This window comes from Callithrix jacchus, chromosome Y (genome assembly GCF_049354715.1).
Source record: "Callithrix jacchus isolate 240 chromosome Y, calJac240_pri, whole genome shotgun sequence".
Classification (NCBI taxonomy): domain Eukaryota; kingdom Metazoa; phylum Chordata; class Mammalia; order Primates; family Cebidae; genus Callithrix; species Callithrix jacchus.
This window is the reverse complement of record NC_133525.1, coordinates 15,328,779-15,337,500: the sequence shown is the minus strand read 5'-3', so window position 1 is coordinate 15,337,500 and position 8,722 is coordinate 15,328,779. Positions and strand designations below refer to the sequence as shown.

Sequence of the window (8,722 nt, the reverse complement as noted above, 5' to 3'; positions counted from 1 at the left end):
CGGGCGGCGAGCGGGAGGCGGCCCGGGGTGCCCGACCCGGGGGACAGTCACGCCGTGCGGCCGCAGCGCCCGCGCGCCCGCCCGGTCGAGGTCCGGGTGCCGGCCGAGGCCAGACCCCGGGCCACGCCGGCGGGCGCAGGCGCAGGAGGGGAGGGGGGCCGGTGACCGGCACCGCCCCGACCCACAACGACGGCCAGAAGGCGACGGAAGCCGTCCGGCCGACCCACCGACCCGGAACGAGGGACCGGGACCGGGACCGGAGGTCCCGGCCCGGGCCCCCCCCTCGAACCGGGGGGCGGGCGGCCGGCAGGCCGGAGGTCGACCTTACTTACACACGACGGCTGGCCGGGAGAGACCACCGGGGCGCGCTCGGGCGCACGCACGCGCCGAACGGGACCCGCAACGCGGGGGAAGGACACGCCGCCGCCCCCGGACGTCGACACCCAAGACGCCTCGGGGAGGGGCCCCGGCGGGCCCGGGAAGCGAGGCGCGCACCCGGGGCGCGCGGACGCGGAGCGGGAGAGCGGGTTCGGGAGGAGACGAGACCCCGGGCAAGCCCGAGGCGACCGTGGAAGGCGCGGGGAAGGCGGCGAGCGGGGAGGGGGTGGGCGGCGGGCCACCGCGAGGATCCGGGGAGAAGCCTCGGGCACAGACGACCGCAGCAGCCGTGGACACACAACGGGGTCTCACCGCCAGCGGCCCGTTTGGGCACACAGGGGCGGTCCCGCGCGGCACACGGAGCGGCCGCCTGGCCTTCGGCGACCCACGCACGCCTCTCGGGGGCCCGCGGCTCCCCAACACCGCCACCGCAGTCGCAGCCAGCGCCCCATAACCGTCTTCCCTACACACGCGGCGGGCCGACCCGACCTCTCCGACGCCCACCGGGCCCGCGCGGGGCCGACCGCCGCCGGTGCGCGAAGCCGAGGCACACGCCGGGGGGACGCGGACACCGGCCGATGGTGGCCGGGGGCGACGCCCCTCAAGGCGGAGCCGGCTCGGGTCCCAGACGGGGCCGCCCCGGCGCAGCCGGAGAGCCGCTCAGAGAGAAAGGATCGGCAGGCAGCGGCGGGGAGCGGGCGCACACGCAGGGCCGGGGCCCACGAGGGCAGGGGCACGGGAGCCCGCCGAGGACCCGGGCGGGAACCTCGGGCACAGCCGGGCCACCGGGGAAGACACGACCACGGGATCCCACCGCCACAGACACGAGGGCGGTCCCGCAGCCCTCCCACCCGGGACACCGGCCGGCCCTCGGCACCAACGCGGAGACCCCTCACGGGACCCGGACCCCACCGCCGGGGGCCCCGGAGCGACCACAGCGACAAGCCCGACGCCAGGGCGACACACCCAGGATCTCGTCCATCCGCGACCCGGTCCCGCTCCGGGAGACCGGCACGCCCCACCGTGGGGACGCTTTCCCGGGCCCAGGCGGCCCGACCCGTCGCCCCGCACACAGCGCGGTCGCCGGCACCGGCAAGGGCTCGGCACGGCACGGGAGCGGGCGGAGAGCCGGCTCGCAGCGGAAGGGGGTCACGCGCCAGACGGGACGCCACACGCACCCAGCCTTCAAGCGACGACCTCCCCAACGGCGAGGACACAGGGCCCGGCCCGGCGGGACCCTCCCCCGACTCAGAGGGGGGAGGCGCGGGCCACAGTAGGCGACGAGCGGCGCTCGGTCCCCACCGCGGAGACCGGCGGACCCCACTTCTCCCCGCCACCGAGGAGGAAGAGGGAACTCTGCCTACACACGAGCGAATCCAATCGCCACGCGGAAGCGCTACCACAACGCAGAGAGAGGCGGCGGGCCGGGGGAGTCCGGTACCCCCAAAGCACACCTCTGGGATCGCTAGAGAAGGCTTTCTCACCGAGGGCGGGTCACACTCCCCCACCCACCGGTCGCCCCTCGCCGGGCCGCCCACGGAGGCGCTCAGGGACACCCAGGGAAGGGAGGGATGAGGTCTACGGCGAGAGGAGCGGAACCCGAGGCACCCCCTCAACCCCGCGTCGAGGGGCACAAAACCTCGATCGATCGCCTCGACGACAACCCTCCGACGAGCTGAGCGCTTCTCCTCGGGACCCACACGCAGACCCCATGGCGGCAACCGGAGGAGGGGGCCCCGGGGGCGGGAACGACACCACCGCTCGGCCTCGGGCACCTGAGGGACAACCCGGAGCGCTCCAGGAGCACCGCAAAAGGCCCAAGCCGAGCCAACGCTCGCACCACCCCGGCGAGGGCAGCACGACGGGCCATCGGGACGAGCCCCCCACCGCCGCGGAGAGGGGCCGCCCCCGACAAGGCAACAACCACAGGAGGCGAGAGCGAGGGATGCCTGCCGCGTCAGAGGACCCCACCGGCCCCCGCCAGGCGGAGAACGGGGGAGCACGGCGAGGTCGGGCCGGATTCCGTACCCCCTACACCTCCCGATCCAGACCCCACAGGCAGGGTGCAGGAGAGGCAAGGGGGCCCCCGCGGGCGGGACGAGAAGAGCGGTCCCATTCACCGAGAATGTCCGTCCCTCGCCCACCGCGGATCGGTCGCGGCCCGGGAGAGCGTGACGTCACCACATCGATCGGAAGAGACCCAGAGCGGGGCGAAGGAGTCAACCTCAGCAAAGCCACGGAGCCCACGGGCCCGAGGCCGGCCAGCCCCGCTCCGGGGAAGGGACGGCGGACAACCCCAGAGGAGAGGAGGACGCCTGACACGCACGGCACGGAGCCAACGGAACGGGGTCGTCGCGACCGCCCCAGGTGCCCGCAGCAGGGAGCGCACACGCAGGCAGACGGGAGCCCGCCCGCCCGCACCGGCCTTTCCCCGCCACGCCCAGGTGAGTCGGAAGAGACCCGGGCCCAGGGCGGCACCAGGGAGCCGGGACACTCAGACGGATGCACGGGAGGCAAGGCACACGGGCCCCAGCCGGCGGCTCAACCCAGAGCAGGGCCGGCTAGCCGGGTCACCGGTAGACCAGAGACCCCCCACGCATCCAGAGGCCCGACCTCTCCAGCGACGGGTCGCCAGAGGACAGCGTGTCAGCAATAACCCGGTGGCACAAAACGACAACTCAGAGTGAAAGATACACCCCGCCCAGGGGGCAGGGGGTCTAGTCACCGGCCACACCGCCGACTCAGAAATGCGTGACACGGACATCTGTCCCCAAAAAGGCCACCATCACAGCCAGACATGGAGCACCCAGGGCTGTCTGGTCGACCTAAACACACACACACACACACACACACACACACACACACACACACACACACACACACACCAGGGAGCAGCCCTTCCCGGGCACGCCCTCCGGGCCACCGGTGCCACGCAGGGGCCGGCCCGTGCCTTCAGAAACAGACTCTTTCGGCCGTCCCCTCACACGCGAGGGACACACGACACGAGGGACCGAAGGCGCTCAGGGACCACTCTCCGACCACGAAGGCGGACTCGGAAGTAAAGCGTCACAGCAGAGGGACCGCGGCCAGGCGCGGCACCCCGGGAGGACGGCGCAGGAAGGCCACCGACTCCCCACAGGGACTCGGGAAAGAAATCCGGCGGGTGGGTGGGTGCCTCTGGCGGCCAGGGCCCGCGCTGGCCCGCCACAGGGCCGTGGAGTGGCGTCCCCGGCCACCCGCGCCACGCCCGGAGGGTCCCCGCGGGTCGCGGGTCGGGCCTCGGGAGCTACGGCGTACTGGTCGACCGGCCCGGGCAGCCCCGACACCTCGCTCGGGCCTGGAAACTCGGCGACAGCCTGCCCCCATACAGCCCTGCACGCCCGAGCTCTGACTCACAAGTGACTCGCCAGAGCTCTGGCGCCACAGGGACAGCCCCGCTGACGGCCGCAGGCTTTCCGGAGCAATGACTAGCTCACAGCGGGGACGGTCCCCTCCCTCGGCAGCTGTCACCGGAGCTCCAGAAGCCAAGAAAACCATATAAAAGCGGCCGCCAGATGGAGCCCGACAACCGGCGACGACCAGGTCCCCAAACCTGTCACCGAGAGAGATCCAGATGGCAGGGCGGCCGGCGGACGGCAAAACCGAAACCGTGAGTCGAGAAAAGTCTGGCCGAGGCCGAAGACACAGCCCCTCCACCCCAACCCCACAGAAACCGTCCTCCAAACGTGTCTCTGCGTAGACCGAGACAGGCTCCAAAGACAAGCCCACGACGTGTGGCTGTTTGGACATGCATCTCGGAGGGAGAAAGAACACACAGGACTCGGTCGCGAGTCGTTCAGGTGACAGAGAGACACAGAATGAGGACACTTTCACAATCAAACCTGGGGTGTGGGGGAGGGAGGGAGGGAGGGAGGGAGGGAGGGGGGATAGAAAAAAGACACATGGAGGAAGGAGAGAGGGAAGAAAGGAAGCAGGGTGGGGGGAGGAAGGACATGGAGAAAACAGAAATTTTAAAATCTGGAGAAAATAGATGATGAAAGACAGGTGGAAAATGAAGAAAGATGAAGAAGAGAAAGAATGAGGAAAGAGGTGAAGGAAAAAAGGGCGAAAGAGACAAAAAAAGTATAAAAGACAAAGAAAGAGAGAAAAAAAGGAAAGGAACAGAAAAAAGGAAAGAAGGGAGGGAGGGAGGGAGGGAGGGAGGGAGGGAGGGAGGGAGGGAGGGAGGAGGGAAAGAAAGAGAAAAACACAGAGCAAGAAGAAAGGAAGGCAGAAAGAAGAGGCTAATGCCATTTTCGGCATTAGCCCCCACCTGCATTTAGGTAAAAATCTAAAAAAAGGGAAAAAGAAAAGAAAGGAAGGAAGGCAGAGAGAAGAAAGAAAGAAAATAGACAAAATGAAATTTCTTGCTAAACATAATCGGGCCTGGCGACAGAGCTAGGCTCCATCTCGAAAGAAAGGCAGGGAGACAGAAAGAAAGAGCAACAGAGAAAGACAGACAGACAGACAGAGAAAAAGAGAGAGAGAGAGAGAGAGAGAGAGAGAGAGAGAGAGAGAGAGAGAGAGGCCAAGCAAGGTGGCTCATGCCTGTCATCCCAGCACTTTGGGAGGCCGAGGCGGGCGGATCACAGGGTCAGCAGTTCGAGACCAGCCTGGCCAAAACGTTGAAACCCCGTCTCTACTAAAAATACAAAAATTACCTGGGCGCGGTGGCACACGCCCGCCATCCCAGCCACTCAGGAGGCTGAGGCAGGAGAATCGCTTGAACCATGGAGGCCGGAGGTCACCGTGAGCCGAGATCGCGCCATCGCACTCCAGCCTGGGTGACAGGCTGAGACTCTGTCTCAAAAGAAAAAAGAAATAAAAAATAAAAAAAGAAAAAGAAAGGCCACACAAGAAACACAGAAACATCTAAAGAAACACAGGAACAATGAACGAAACCCAGAAACGACAAAAGAAACAAACAAGAAAGAAAGAAAGAAAGAAAGAAAGAAAGAAAGAAAGAAAGAAAGAAAGAAAGAACTGGAAAAGGCAATTAGGAAGAGAGAAACAAAGGAGAAAGGATAGACAGATTTCCTTTCGAAAGATCCTCTAACAGCATAGTAAGGCCCAGGGAGGGGCTGCGACCCACCTTCCACCTTACGAATACGGTTGGCCAGGAAAATATAAATACCACGTGTAACGTCACCGTTAAACGTGACTATGAGCCGGGCGCGGTGGCTCACGCCTGTCATCCCAGCATTCTGGGGGGCTGAGTCGGGTGGGCCACCTGAGGTCAGGAGTCCAACAACAGGCTGACCGACATGGTGAAACCCCGTCTCTGCTAAAAATACCAAAAAAAAAAAAAAAGGGACCCACTTCCGTTACTTGCTGCTGTGGACGATAGGCAGCTGGGGTCGGTGAAGGATTCCAAGATGGCTGGGCGAAAACTTGCTCTAAAAACCATTGACTGGATAGCTTTTTGGGAGATCATACCCCAAAACCAAAAGGCCATTGCTAATTCCCTGAAATCCTGGAATGAGATCCTAACCTCCAGGTTGGCTGCTTTACCTGAGAATCCACCATCTATTGACTGGGCTTACTACAAGGCCAATGAGGCCAAAGCAGGCTTGGTGGATGACTTTGAGAAGAAGTTTAATGCCCTGAAGGTTCCTATACCAGAGGATCCATATACTGCCCTGGTGGATGCTGAAGAAAAAGAAGATGTGAAGTCTTGTGCTGAGTGGGTGTCTCTCTCAAAGGCCAGGGTTGTAGAATATGAGAAAAAGATGGAGAAGTATAAGAACTTAATTCCATTTGAACAGATGACCATTGAGGACTTGAACGAAGCTTTCCCAGAAACCAAATTGGACAAGCAAAAGTATCCCTATTGGCCTCACCAACCAATTGAGAATTTATAAAATTGAGTCCAGGAGGAGGCTCTGGCCCTTATATTACACATTCTGGACATTAAAAATAAAAGTAATTATTAAAAAAAAAAAAAAAAAAAAAAAGAACCTCTTTAATTTTAATGTTAAAAATAAAAAAGGAAAAGAAAAACAAATTCTCCGGACGTGGTGGCACATGCCTGTAACCCCAGCCACTCAGGAGGCAGAGGCAGGAGAATCGCTTGAACCCCGGAGGTGGAGGTCACCGTGAGCTGAGATCGCGCCATCGCACTCCAGCCTGGGTGACAGAGTGAGACTCTTGTCTCAAAATAAAGAAAAAAGGAAAAAAGAAAGAAAGAAGAAAGAAAGAAAGAAAGAAAGAGAGAGAGAGAGAGAGAGAGAGAGAGAGAGAGAGAGAGAGAAAGGAAGGAAGGAAGGAGCCGGTCGCGGTGGCTCAAGCCTGTAATCCCAGCTCTTTGGGAGGCCAAGGTGGGTGGATCACGGGGTCAAGAGATAGAGACCATCCAGGTCAACATGGTGAAACCCCGTTTCTACTAAAGATACAAAAAATTAGCTGGGCATGCTGGTGCGTGCCTGTCATCCCAGCTACTCAGGAGGCTGAGGCAGGAGAATTGCCTGAACCCAGGAGGTGGAGGTTGCGGTGAGCTGAGATCGCGCCATTGCACTCCAGCCTGGGTAACAAAAGGGAAACTCCATCTCAAAAAAAAAAAAAAAAATACCACACAAGAAACACAGAAACAACGAAAGAAACACAGGAACAACGAACGAAACACAGAAAACGACAAAAGAAACAAACAAGAAAGAAAGAACTGGAGAAGGCAATTAGGGAGAGAGAAACTAAAGGAGAAAGCACAGACAGATTTCTTTTCGAAAAATCCTCTACCGGCATAGTAAGGCCCGGGGAGGGGCTGCGACACACCTTCCACCTTAGGAATATGTTGGCCAGGAAAATAAAAATGCCACACGTAAGGTAACCGTTAAAAGTGACAATGAGCCGGGCGCGGTGGCTCAGGCCTGTCATCCCAGCACTCTGGGGAGGCTGAGGCGGGTGGGCCACCTGAGGTCAGGAGTCCAACAACAGGCTGGCCAACATGGTGAAACCCCGTCTCTGCTAACAATACAAATAAACTTCTTTAATTTTAATCAAAGAAAGAAAGAAAGAAAGAAAGAAAGAAAGAAAGAAAGAAAGAACTTCTCCGGGCGTGGCAGTGCATGCCTGTAACCCCCAGCCACTCAGGAGGCTGAGGCAGGAGAATCGCCTTAACCCGGGAGGCAGAGGCCGCCGCGAGCCGAGATCGTGCCCTCGAACTCCAGCCTGGGTGACAGAGTGAGACTCTGTTTCCAAAAAAAAGAAGAAAAATGACTATGAGGGCCTGGGCCAGGGTGGTTGAGTGAGTTTACCTAGGGAGGGAGGGAGGGAGGGAGGGAGGGGTGGCGGGTGGGGAGGGGGGAGAGAGAGAGAGAGAGAGAGAGAGAGAGAGAGAGAGAGAGAGAGAGAAAGAGAAAGAGAAAGAAAGAAAGAAGGGGGGATATGCCTGAGTGGAAGGAGAGAAACCAAGGGGAGCAGGAGGGGACACAAAGAGGAAGGGGAAGGGACGGAGGCACAGTAGGTTATTCTAAAATGTATTCAAGACTGGGGTGGGGGTGGGCACGGAGGGCAACTCAGGAAACAAGCCGACTCCAGCAATGACACCTAATTCATGATTGCTGGCATCGCTGCCTCGAAAGGGGGGCACCGCATGTTTCTTCCTCCACACTCATTCGATGATTTCTGGGAAACGCCATTTACGAGCACACTCTGGACATCTACCTGCTTTCGCTACATCTGGGGAGAATCGGGAAAGTCCCCACTAACGACAAGGCCTAAAGTGGAGCTGTCATCCACAAAACCCAGGCAGAAGGGTCCATATGGGTTAAGAAAGACACCAAGAAAGAAAGGGAAACAACGGATCAAAGAGAAGAACAATCGGGCCCGGCCAGGGTCTCCAGGGGTCGTCTGGGCAACGAGGGAGTCGGGGGTGGGGGTGGGGGTGGGGGTGGGGGACGAATGGACTAAGGGAGGGCGGGCCTCTAAGTGGGGGGAGGTGGGGGGCGGGTGGCAGAGAGAAGCCACAGTCTCTCCTGACGGTGGGCGGGCGGCCAGAGCGTCCCGTCACGCCGCCTAGACTTCGGAGAACCGGTGACCGCTAGGTGACGCCCGATGACAACATATGCAAGTGTCAGCCCGGCACCCTCCCAGGCATTTCCCCCACAACTAATGGAGCGGAGACCCTGAGGGGGAAGGAAGCACCGTGACTCGGCAATACGCGCAGAAACACACGCACCTACGTACGTGCGTAGGTACGTAAGTACGCACGCACGCACGCACGCACGGACGTACCCACGCACGCACTCACACGCACGGCGTATCCCACAGAATAGCAGAGTGTATACCGTGATAGCGAGAGGGCCCACGC

At 60.8% G+C, this 8,722-nt stretch overlaps 1 long non-coding RNA gene and 1 pseudogene across 2 annotated transcripts in view; one reads left to right on the top strand and one right to left on the bottom strand.

Moving 5' to 3' along the window:
• Positions 1 to 8,588, bottom strand: part of LOC144581291 (uncharacterized) — a 21,639-nt gene extending 13,051 nt beyond the window's left edge. The window contains exon 1 of the long non-coding RNA XR_013531907.1: positions 8,077 to 8,588. This is a non-coding gene — a long non-coding RNA (uncharacterized LOC144581291). The remainder of the gene's footprint in view (positions 1 to 8,076) is intronic.
• On the top strand, positions 5,741 to 6,374 carry LOC144581290 (ATP synthase peripheral stalk subunit d, mitochondrial pseudogene; annotated as a pseudogene). The gene has a single exon (XR_013531905.1). The product of XR_013531905.1 is annotated as an ATP synthase peripheral stalk subunit d, mitochondrial pseudogene (transcript).
• Positions 8,589 to 8,722: the final 134 nt, after the last annotated feature.